General features: G+C 34.3%; 1 protein-coding gene and 1 pseudogene across 2 annotated transcripts in view; one reads left to right on the forward strand and one right to left on the reverse strand.

The window, feature by feature from the left end:
• The window catches only part of Reln (reelin), a 452,906-nt gene that overhangs the window by 273,001 nt on the left and 166,555 nt on the right, over positions 1-13,350 (forward strand). The gene's annotated exons all lie outside the window — the stretch shown is intronic.
• On the reverse strand, positions 3,407-4,633 carry LOC143411784 (large ribosomal subunit protein eL43 pseudogene; annotated as a pseudogene).

Consider the following 13,350-nt stretch of genomic DNA (forward strand, 5'->3'; position numbering starts at 1 on the left):
CTTCACCTCTGAGCGAGTTCATCCATGTATCAGTGACAAGTCATCCTCTTCAGTGAGTCCATATACCCTGGTCGTTTAGATGATTCCTCAGCATTACCCGTCCCATCTCACAAGAGCAGAGATAAAACACAAATTTAATCTCCAAGAATACCATTCTGATATACACATAAATCCCCTCCCCCCTCCCCTCCCCTCCCCTTCCTTCCTTTCCTCTCCTCTCCATTCCCCTCCCCCCTCCCCTCCCCTCCCCTCTCCTCTCCTCCTCCTCCTCCTCCTCCTCCTCCTCCTCCTCCTCCTCCTCCTCCTTCTTCTTCTTCTCTCTCTCTCTCTCTCTCTCTCTCTCTCTCTCTCTCTCCCTCGTCTCTCTCTCTCTCCAGTAAAACTTGATGTCTTAAATGTCACCTTTCCCCTTTCTCCATTCCCTCCCTTCCTTCTTTCCTTCATTTCCTGCTGGGGATGGAACCCAAGGCCTATGCTAAGCATCTGTTCTACCACTAAGTTATGCCCTCAGTCCACTATGGTGATAAAACTTACTTTGCCTGTGGCCTTCCTAGCCAGCTATTCCCTTTCCCAGAATGCAGAATATCTCCTGCCCCCTCTCCTGTTTACTCTGTTGTATCATCAAAGCCTGCTCTTTAATAAAAACAAAATAAATGTTTTAGTAGAAATACAAATAGCCTATCCATCTCTCTTTTAATCACATTATGGAAACTTGGTACAAAACATGGAAACCTCTTCATGAATTAAGCTTAGAAATGTATTGACTTAATATTAGAAGACACCAAACATTTTAGAAAACTAATATAGTAATCCATAAACAAAGCCGACCAAAAAAATTCCAAAAAAGATCAGACATTCTGTTTTCACTGAGCACTAAGGAATGATATAAGAGAATTTTTGGCTACAGCCAAATTCATCATTCCCTAAAACAAGGAACTTAAAGTATGTATCCCAGAAACAAAAAAAGCTAAGGTCAATAAGGACACAAAGGAACAACGGAGGAAAGTCCATCTACAATGTGAGTCAAGTGGTCCTCGTTATACTTACTGGACATCTCTCAGGACTGAAGATTTACCAGGGTTTGGGTCACAGTAAACAAGCTGGTATTCTCCGGCTGTGGCATCATCAGATTCCGGTTCCAATCATGTATAATAAGGTGCTCAGAAAAAAGCACCTTTGTCAGTCTAATGCCATATGGTTAATTCAGCAGAACTCTAAAATCAATTTAATTATTCTAGCAACCACCTCTTAGGTTATTTGGGGCTTTTGCTCCTAGGATATCAGGCCACACCACTCTAATACTTCACTGGTTCTCTCATCTGTGCCCAGTTATGAGGTTGGCCTTATGTTATGAAGGTAAAACAAGATGAGAGCACCCAGGGTTGTCTTGTGTTTGGCGTGATGATAAAATGCTAATTTAATCCAAAATTTTTGTGTGAAAGGGTGAAGTCCCACTCCCACCTACTGCCAAATGTTGCTTTGTTGGTCTAGGAAAGAATGCTGATATTATAATTTTTAATCGTAGCTTCAAGAAAAAAAAATCCTTTCACAAAATTGAATTAACATGAAGCATCATTACCTAGGGTAAGCTCCAGCAAAGAAAAGCAGACTCAGAGTTTGGTAGTGAAACACTTGATGTGTTCTGTTTCTCTCACAGGATGATTAATATTTGTCTCATTCTTCCCTTCAACCACCAGCATCCATAAAAGCAATTTATTGTTATAAACTCACCTACTTAAATAGAAAGCATAAATGATAAATCCTCAAGAGTGACCCATTAAATTGATTGAATTCTGCAGCTTTAAGGTCACTTTTCAAAATTTTTTGAAGTTAAATTATTCATATGTTATAATACTTTCGTATCTTTTAACTATGTTTTTCTCCCAAAGAATTTAGACAGATATAGAGAGATAACCTAATAATATTTTTCAGAACACTTCACATGAATGGGTAGGAAGAAAAGAAAGCCACTATGACATTATGGCTTTTATTAGAAACCACTTTCCCAATCACATTTTTCTATCATTTGAATCAAAGCATTTGATCTCAGATCACAAGGATGTGAGAGAGCTGTTGGTCTTTCCTTAAGCTGTCCCAAATCCAATGTCTATATTTGTAAAGCAGGATTTTAAAGGTTTTTCTGCTTTGTTTTGGTTTTGTCCTAAAAAAAAAAAAATACATCTGTTACTTCAGCACAGGAGAAACTTTAACAAATACACTGATAATTTATGTGAGTGTTTCTGAACTTTGGCTTAACCTTACAAACACATCATTTAATTAGCAATTACCACATCTCACCTAGCTAAGTCTGTCTTTAGGTGGGAGGGAGCTTTGTAAAACATCACATTCCTATAATGTGGAATTTGCATACTTGCCTTGCATCCCAAATGCAAAGATCATGTTTTTACTCCTCAAATACCTTTAAAAGGAAAAATAGGGCAGGGGATGTAGCTTAGTGGTAGGGCACTTGCCTAGCATGTACAAGGCCCTAGGTACCACCACATTTTTTTTATACCTTTATTTTATTTATTTATTTTTATGTGGTGCTGAGGGTCAAACCCAGGGCCTCGTATGTGCTGGGTGAGCACTCTACAGCTAAGCCACAGCCTCAACCCCCACCAAATTTTTTAAGAAAATAAAAAACTGCTTTATTGTTGTCCCAGAATATTAATGCTAAAAAATAAGACTTAATCAAAACAGCATGTTCCAGTCTTCCCCACCTGCACCAAATCACTGGAAATTACAGGAAAATGAACAAATATATCTGAAATGATACTATAAAACAAGAAAGTTGGGCCAGGAATTACTAATGAGTGGAGGAAGAGAGAAAGAGAATCTGTAATCTGGGGGAGAAGGGAAGTAGGGAACTCTGTTCTGAAATACATGTTGAATTAGACACTGTTAGTGACATCCCAGCATTGCTCCAGGTCATGGATGCTGGGACAGGGCGTTGGTACTACCATAAGGACTGTAGGTGAGCCCCTCACTGCACCTATTTCTAAAAGAGGTTTCTGCCTCCAGGAACAGAAGACAAATAAGGACACTTGGAATGAAGAAACTGAGCTATTCACCCATGGTAGTCCTCACCCAATCACCAGGCATAATTTTTTTTTTTTATGTATATCCTTTGTGTATTTTAGCACATTTTACCTTTAAAACAAATTTTGTACAATATGTTAATGTATCTGAGTAGTTGAACAGTGGTTAAAAAAAAAAAAAAAAAAAAAAAAAAAAAGCTAAGCATATACCTAAGCTGTAAGACTCAGTTTCATGCCATTATCATCTGACTACTTGGGGGGAAAGACCTGAATTACAATAACCCATCTCAGCAAAATTTTCCAATTCAAATGAGAAGGGCTTCAATTTACAAATCGCTTTTGAAAGGGCAATATTAATGCAGTTCACATCAGAACATCCAGTTAATACAATTAACAACAAACCACAATTTTGTGATATGGTAGTCTTTCAATTCCTTCAGCCTTCTGATTGCAGACTTAACTGTAATGGCAGAAGTGGTGTTGTAGGTCCAGGCACCACCAGCCGCTGTTTTCATGCAGGAACCACAGTGCCATCTCTTCATCTTGGTTTTGCCACAGAAGGAACAAGTATACTTGGTGTGCTGGCTGATTTCTTCACCATTTTCCCAGAGGGAGGCACCATAGCGGGTCCCATATTTACCGACTTTCTTAGTGCATTTAGCCTTATCACTGCGACTCAGGCTGGAGACTGGAGCAGAAGAGATGTTGTGCGCAGGCGCAATTTAGGCGGGCGAGCAGAAGTGACCTCACCAGGCATTCTTATATTGAAGTTAATAGAGAAAAGCAGATACAAACTTAAGTAAATGATCTAGCATTACCAAATATAAGAAAAAGCAATTTCATTTTTGAAAAAGCATCCAATAAAGAATTAAGAGTTGAGTAGATGGGAATAACAGAATAAAAAATAGACACTGTGCAAGAAGTATAATTAATATCTTCAGAGAGATAAGAGGCTACATTTGTGAAATTAAAACATATTTTATGAGGATAAAACAATTAGATAAGGGAGAAATTTATAATTATGTTGTTTGAAAAAAATTTACTGTATCCCCCCAAATATCAGTATAAGCATAACTGAAGAACAAATGACTGAGCTAGAAATTTGAATCTGGAGACCATGTCATTAAATATAAGAAAAAGAAATGTTAAGTGCAAACGCGGAGCCTCATGCATGCTACACAATTGCTGTATCATTGAGCTACAGCATCAACCTGGAAAAGTGGCATTTCTAACTTTAGAAACTGCATTTCAGAAGTCAGAGGGAACATAGGGAATGAAATATTCAAATAAATATTTTTAAAGTTCCCCATAGAAAGGAGAAGAATAAAGAAAACACATAGCTGCTGTGAGTGAAACAGTCTTAAACTAGGGGAGGAACTTAACATCACTGATAAGAGAGAAAAATCCTAAAAGCTTCAGGTAAAATTCATTGTACTTTCCTTGACATCATTAAATGTTAAGGGGAGATTGCAATAAATCACTGAGTGGATCTTAAAGCAGGAGACGGAAACTTTATTCAACAGTTGGCGGTCCAGATCCACCAGCTGGCAGGCCAAGGGGCAGGCTACAAGTGTACACCCTTTGACCCCCTCCATGGGTTTGAGTACACCTTTTATAGTCCAAAACCATATTAAAGCATAAGTGACTGTTGCTATGATTCAAAACCATAAACAAAAGTCATGAGATCTAAAATCATAAGCAGAAAAGAGAGTGGGCCAAAACTTCCCTAGTTGTGTACAAGTTAAAGAATGGCTACTAACATCTAGACAATCAATCTCTAACAGGGTACATTTTCCAAGAAAAACGGGAACCAAAGAGAGAACACTTTTACATTGCATAAGAATTGCCATTTTGTGCTGTCAAACGTGCTATGCTAAGCAAAGGTTGATGGGTACAGAGATGGGGCTTTCCCTGGGAGAGGCATTTCTTACATGACGTGTCTCAGGGCAAAATGGAGTCTGTTTGGTCATTGCCCATATAGTCTGGCCCATAACATAAACATAATTTTTTTAAGAGAGAGAGAGAGAGATTTTTTAAATATTTTTTTTCAGTTTTCGGTGGACACAACATCTTTATTTTATTTTATGGGGTGCTGAGGATCGAACCCAGTGCCCCACGCATGCCAGGTGAGCGCATTACCACTTAAGCCACATCCCCAGCCCCCATAAACATAACTTTTTAAAGAAAGCTGTTATCTTAAAATTCTGGGAGAAAATTATTTAGAGTATAAAATTCATTCTCATATCAAATATCATCAGATGTCAGGAAAATAAAAATCTTTTCAAACACATAAACTTGGTAAGTTTAATACCCCTGAACTCTCTCTGAATTTCTAGAAGATGTGTTTCCTGGAAATTAATCTAAGAGGAATATGGGAGGTAAAGAATAGTGAGCAAGTAAAAAAGTAAAACTTATAGTTTGGTCAAAATAAATGTTAATTTAAAAAAAATTTTGATGGAAATTTATAATTAAAATCTGTACCACCTCAACATCTGAGTACAAAAGGCAATTGACAAGAAGGTATGCAGAATAAGAAATTAAAATGCTGCCAAGATTCTTAACTTGGTTGGAATGTGAGGATCTAGATCTTGTTTAGTTCTTCATGTTCATAGCAAAGCAGGAGTATTGATAGAAATATATGTGTTGACAATTTAGATACCCCACATATAGGCTAGATAACTTCTAATGTGTCCAGTTAACATGGAGCAAAGAACATAGATTGGGAGAATGAAAAAAGTAAACAATAAAAAGCAGGGTAAACGGGGCACGGTGACATGCCTGTAATCCCAGTGGCTCCTGAGGCTGAGGCAGGAGGAGTTCAAAGCCAGCCTCAGCAACTACAAGCACTAAGCAACTCAGTGAGACCCTATCTCTAAGTAAAAAATTCTAAATTGTTTGTTTTAAAAAACATTTTTTTTAGAACTGGGGATGTGGCTCAGTGGTAGAGTGCCCCTGAGTTCAATCCGCAGTACCAAAAACAAAAACAAAAAAAAAAAGCAGGGTAAGTAGAAAACAGGATAGAGCTTGTCGGGAGCCTATATGAGCATGTCAACAATTTGAGCAAGTTATATTCACTTATTAAATGAGAGTCTCACAGTAATTTTTTAAAAATTGCCTCTACTTTGTGTACAACCAGAGACATGAAAAATTGTGCTCTATTTGTGTAATATGAATTGAATTGCATTCTGCTGTCATCTATAACAAATTAGAATAAATAAATTTTTGAAAAAAATTGGCTACATTGTTACCCTTTATAAGAGACACAAACTAAAATAACACAAGTTGAAAGTTAAAGAGGAGCTAATATTCTAGGCAAAGGTAACAAAAGAAACAATGAGGCGTGAAATAGAATTCAGATTTAAACATTGAAAAGGCTAAAAAGCAATATTTCATGCATCATGTAGCATACTTTACATAATACATGACACATTACAAGCAATCAAACAAGTCAAAAATTAGTTGTTATCTCAACCATAATTACTATCAGTAACATGATATAGCCAAAATGGTGCTCACAGGAAAATTATACTCATATTAATTAGTAAGATAGACAAGAAACACAAAGTTAAATAATTCAATGAAACCTAAATCATTATGAAAATAAGCAAGTAAAATACATCATGGAGAAAAATAACATTAGTTGAAGTGATGATTAAATATGCTTAAAAACCATGCAAGGTGTTCAAATAGATTGGGGAAAGCTCATTATAAAAGACAGACATCACTTCTTTCTTGTTCTAGTTTTCTTTTGACCTTCATTCTAACATTACTTTTTAAAAAGGAAATAATTTTTGCATTTTTGGAATAAAAACAATAATTTTCCAAATGACAAAAAATAAGCTGTATTTGCTGACGTTAGTCTGGAACTTCTTCATAGAAATTTTTTAACAGTGCAAAAGACTCACAGGTAGATACAATACAGTTTTTCTTTCAGCTAGATATATCCTTGATTAATGATTGTTTCAGCAATAACATTTTGCAATGTCATCAAGATTATTACAGTTCATTCTGGTATGAAAAAAAGAAACAATTTAGAATTCATTTGAATTACTATTGTGACTTATTTTACAACAAAAATAGCACTACATTTTACCAAAGGAGAAAAGGAAACTAACATTTATTGAGATTCTGTAATGTCCCATGCCAATACATTATTTACTTAAATAACCTTCAATCTAGGTTGTATTATTTTCTTACTAATGAGCAACCTGTGTGCTTCCTAACCATTCTGAAACCAATATTCTTTATTAGTGTTATTCCAAATAGAGTGTAAATAAACATGATGCATGTAATAAAAACCTAAGAAAAATTTTAATGTTAGTGAGATTCAGGGGAACCAACTAAAGAAGAGAATCTTTGAAATGCAATGCATGCCGGGAAGCCTTCAAATAGAACTCATTCTTTACCTTCACTAAGCTGTCATGGTAGAGGGAAAACCCAGAAATGCAATGAAGGTGGCACAGCCTTCAGTGCAAGTATATATCTTGCTAGACTTCAGAGGATGTGTACTGGAGATAAGCCTCATGAATATAAATGAATGTGGAAGGGTCTTTACCTATGGCACATCCCTTATTAAATATCAGAGAATATTTTCCAAATAGAGACCTTATGAATGTAATGAACTTTTTCAACATCAGAGAATTCATATGAGATTTTTTAAATACTTATGAATTTGATAAATATAAGGTCTTTTAGCCAGGCTTTGTTCTATACCTTGGTTCATACCTAAACTTGCCACCTTTAGGTGGTTTTATATATCCTGGAGAATATAGTAAAACAAATTTTCTATATAATATGAAATGGTCTGTTACCTTTAGTGCACTTTATGCCAATATTAGCAGGGGAAAGTCTGATTAAAATATTAGATCTCTATTTCCTTTGCTTATATTCTTAGTGATTTCTCCAAACTATAATAAGATGATTTAAATTTCATTCTGAATTATAGTACATATAAACGAATGCCTTGCTTTCTTTTTTTTTCTTCTCCCTGCCCCAGAAATTATTTGTTACAAAGCAGATGTATAGAGTAAAAGTCAAAAGTCTCCTAATGCTTAACCCTTGCTGTTAAGATGTTGGCATATATTCAAAAATTTTTCTCCTACGATACCAAAACAACAACACTAGAACCAGATTTTGCATATTCTTCTTCAACTTGATTGTTTTAACTTAAAAACATGTTTCAAATGCCTCTTCTAGTTAATAAATTTGAATCTTCATTATTTAAGAAAGGGAGTATACCATTTTATGTAACCAAACCCCTTTTGATAGACAAAATACTTTAAAAAGTACACAAGAATGTTTTTTTAATAAAATTAAAATTTATATTATTCAGCAGACAAATTTCTGGAAATTTTCATTCAAATCAAAATCCTGTGAATCAAACAGAAAGAGGTCACTATTTAAAAGTATTTTGTGACAAATTCATGTATATTTATTACAATATTTGCTGAAAGGTGAAAATTCGAGATTCTGGCATGTGTCTATACATGTACATATGTATGAGGTATGTATGTAATTTCAATTTTGATAGTTATTGCCAAATTCCCCTTCATTAAAAGTATTGAAGTACAAACTTATTAAAACACAATCTTATCCACAAAGTATTCCAAACAGTTGATGGAGAGGACCATCAGCTTGCTAGCTAAGAAACTCCTTTAGATGATTTTTGCTTAATAAAATGCTCCTTTTTTATGACAACAAAAAATAGAAAGTCTTATTTTAAAGCTATAAATTAAATATCATTGTGACCTTGCTATCTCTAAAGAATTAGGTTACCTTAAGGCATTTTATTGATAGGAAACCTTTTTATTGTGTGCTCCAACATCACCCCATGCTATTTGTAATACATAATAGATACCAATGTATTTATTAGAAATAATATAGAGGCTTTTATTTTATAATTAGTCATCAAAGAATAAATATAAATTGCTACGTTGTGGAAAGCTCAGCCCCTTAGGGGGGCATTCCTTTAAATGCAGTTCACATAAAACTGCTTTGCCTTGGAAAAAAACATAATTTAAACTACAAAAGCAACATTCCTTTTGAGGGAAACTGCTGTGGCATCCAAGGTATTGTTAACCTATGAGCTCCTCAAATAACCACTGCTGGTCTCCAGGTTTGGTTATGTTATAATTTCACTTAAAGCAATTATTATATTAGGAGAGCATCAGGGACTACATCATTTTTAAACTGGAAACAACCACAACTTTGTGACTACAGAGATTAGGACTCTGAAGTTCAGGGAGAGGAGAAAGATTCTCCCTCAAGGCTCCCAGCAGCTCAGGGAGCTCTGGGATCCACTTAAGGATATTTTGCCTCTAACCATGCTTGAGCCAGTGTTTATATAAATTTATGAAAGAAAGAGCTTGTGCTATAACAAGCTCCTACTGAATTTTTAATAAATGCAGGGTAATTTATTCAAAGCAATGAGATTTTTACCACAGGCATAATTTGTAAAATTTAGGAAAGCATATTTTTTTTCTGCTTCTTTCTCTTCAAAGTAGACTAAACTTTCCCATTTCATTTGATTATAAATATTTCAGTTTCAAAAGACATTGACTTCACTTTTGTTATTTTCTAACAGCTTTAGCAGGAAAAATAAAGACAAGTAAAATTGGGTATGTTGGACTTTAAAATAAAGATTGATAATACATGAACAGTCTGAATCGAATTTCAGACAGCTTTGTGGTTGAGGTTGTGAAAATAATTTATTTCAGATTAATCTAGAAAAGTTATTTACAACAAATAATTAAGAGACACTGGCTACTTATCTCATTTCTTACTTGAATAGAAGGTTCTTTTAGTCTATGACAATTCCATCTTTTGCAATTTAGTTTTTCCCTTTAAAAATGCTCTAAAGCAGATAGATGTCTAAAAGGAGTCATCATCTGCATCATTTATAACTTTAACTTGCTTCGTGGATCAGTAGGCTGAGTGGTTTAATTGGGATAAATGGAGCAAGTAAAAGACCAATGAACCAATGTGAAGTTTTTCATGTATGCGTCAGGAGAGACTCCTGGTTAATTTACAAGTGAACCAGTACCAGGAAGAGCTGTTACAAAAAGTTATTACTTGTATGTATTCTTTGAATGATTGATATAATCGGGGTGTGTGTGTGTGTGTGTGTGTGTGTGTGTGTGTGTGGTTGTGGGTGGGTGGGTGGGTGTGTGTGTGTGTTGCATGTGCATGTGCATTTCCTAAGGTTTTGGTTCTAAATCTGTTATAAATTGGGAAGGTTCAACATATCATCCTAGTGAAATCCTCTCTTTAGAACAGTAACTACTAAGATCACAGGAAACTGAAAAATAGGAGATGTCAGTTTTAGAGCTAGACAGTAGCCTCAGGCAAGCCATTTACCTCTATGTCTCCTAGTTGCCTCCATTTATGGACAAGTTAGTTGGCAAATAACAACTCACCAATTAGACATGACCAGAAACAAGTGGAAGAAATAAGAGAAAATAAGAAGAAATGAGTTTTTAAATATTTAATTTAATTTTTAAAATATTGTGTACAAATTCAAAATATTAGTCTTTTATCATAAAATAAATCCCTAAAATTATTATGCATGTAATTGTGTCATTATTATATCACCTTCAATATCTGTTGCCAGTGTGTGGTAGTATGTTTATATATTATTTATTTGGTGTACCTAGAATTTATTTCCTTGAATGACCTTTGCTTTGCAAATAATATTAAGCAGTCAACTACAGTTGATGAATTTTGTAAAAGAAATATGAAAAACATGTTTTTAACTAGAATAACTGAACATTTTACCTAAAATAGCTATAATTCTATTTGTACATATTGACTTACAGCAAAATTGGTCTGCTTTATGAAATTTTGTGGAACTAATGACTGTTTGTTGAGAGATGAACTGTGGCTTAAATACGCTGCTTAGAGATGCTTTCTTTTCTTTTTTAGTGATGCTTTTCAATATCTCTTAAGACTTGGATGGGGGAACTTATGGCTAATGATCATTATATTTATTTTCTTAGAAGGGAACACATCTCCATACCTTGGAGAACTGTTAATATTTAGCAACTAACAATTGTTTGCTTTCTTATTTATGAAATTACTTTCTTTATAATAAAGTCACCAAGGATACAGAGTATATAATTTTAATGTTTAAAGATAAGTGGAAGAGTTAATAGCCAATTGTGTTTAAAACTTGGTGATTATTTAACATTTTAAAATACTGAATACTACTTGAAAAAAGTCACTTACTGATCTGAAAGATTACATAGCCCTTTAATTTGTTGTTAACACCCCTAATATAATTAATGAGGGCCTAAAATGAACTAATTTTTTTCTTTTCATTTCTCATCATTGTCAATAGTACCATCCTGCTAAAAAATTTGAAATTGTGATGACAAATTTGAGTTCACATGGTCCTTTTCCCTCTACCAAACACATAGAAATGTTGAATTAGTATGATAATTCTTTTTAATGCTTAGCCATAGGATAGGGAAAGAAAATGAGCAGATGCCAGGAGCAAAGATTAAACCTAGATGGTTAGCTTTCCAGCTCACATTTAGATAGTTCAGGGCATACCACACCCCCGTATAATCTAAGGCTAACAATTTGGGTTAAAATACCCATACAGGACACTTGGCAGATGGCAGCTAGAACTGATATTCCTGTATAAAGCTGGGATCTTGAAAAGCCCCTCCTCCATAAAGAAGTAATTGGGGTAATAGCTCCTTTCATTGATTCCATTCCCAGGAGAACAGAAACCCTAAACAAATGTAAAAGTCACATTCATTCTACCTGGGTTATAAGAAAATGCTTAACTGAGAAATTAATGTCAAAAAGAATTCAGAACCAGGGAAGCTTCAAAGTGCTCATAAACACAAATATGAAACCCTCCTGCAAGGTGTGTGGAATTCACAATGGAAATAATTCCATAAGGAAATGAGGTGAACTCACAATGTAAAACTATCATCTAAATGATCTTATGATACATCAAAAAGGACAGTCAGCAAATACATAAAAAAGAGAAATTGGTAAAAGAGAAATATGAGGGAGATATAAAACAAACATGATTAAATTACTTTAAAGAATTTTTTTAAAAGAAGGGATACTATTTTAAAAACCTAATAGATGCTAAAAAACACCAAGGAGAGCTTTTAAAAATGAAAAATACAGTCATAGAATTAAATATTCACTATGTAGTTTTTAAAAGTTAGAAAGAGCTAAAGAATTAGAATACTATACTAGAGATAGAACTGAGAGAATATGCAATATAGAAAGAAATAAAGATAATAAATGTGAGACATGGAAAATATAACATAAAATATATAGTCTAGTGAAAGTTCCAGAACAAATGTAGAAAGAATGGGCAAAAGTTAATATATTAAAGACAGTGACTTACAATTTTCCAGATCTGATTAAAGATATGAATCCTCAAAATGACAAGGCTGATCAGGTCCTCAAAGCATAAGAAATAAAATAACCTACACCTTCATTCATCAAAAACCTTTGGAATACCAAAGACCAAGACCAAAAAAAAAAAAAAAATCAAATAGAGAAAAAAAAGATTTTTTATAGAGAAGCAACAACTTAAATTGGATTATTTCTTTTGAGTAAAATCAGAAATGGTGGATTCGTAACCAGGTCCAAGCGGGGTTTTTCATGGAACTCAACAAGGTGATTCTCATATTCATTAGGAGGAATAAGCACAGACAAGAGCAGCCAAGGCCAAGTGTGAAGAAGTGAAAGGCATGTGGGGAGGGGGGCAGCTATCAAGAGTTATTATACAGAAATAGCAATTAAAACCACTTGGTTTCAACATAGAGATAGCTGTGTAGGCTAATGGGTCTGGAACCTGGAGACATTTATAGGAGATTATTTTGTGACAAAAGTGGCATTTCCAGTCAATCATTTGGAGAAGAAATTGTGAATGGTGCTGGGATAACCAGTTGCCTGTATAGAAAGAATAAAATTGGATCTCAACTTTATTTATTATCCAAAATCAATTTCAAATGAATTAAGACTACATAAATGTAAGAAACAAAATTTTAAAATCATATGAAAAAGTACAAGGGAATCTCTTTATGTTCTGAGGGTAGGGAAAGATTTATTGAACAGAAAAAAGTTACAAGCCATAAATAAAAGATAAATTAAAAACTTTTTATATTACCCAAAGACACATAAACATAATGAAAAAAAAAAAAGAAAAGGTTACTAGCCAAGGAAAGATTACTGTTACTATCCAGAGTAAACAAAACTTAAATCACAAGGAAATGAGCCAGAAGAGACAGATTCTAGTAGAAAAAGGACAAAAGTCAGAAATAGACAACTCAAAGAGCAACCC

The sequence above is a fragment of the Callospermophilus lateralis genome, chromosome 1 (assembly GCF_048772815.1).
Source record: "Callospermophilus lateralis isolate mCalLat2 chromosome 1, mCalLat2.hap1, whole genome shotgun sequence".
NCBI classification, from domain to species: Eukaryota; Metazoa; Chordata; class Mammalia; order Rodentia; family Sciuridae; genus Callospermophilus; species Callospermophilus lateralis.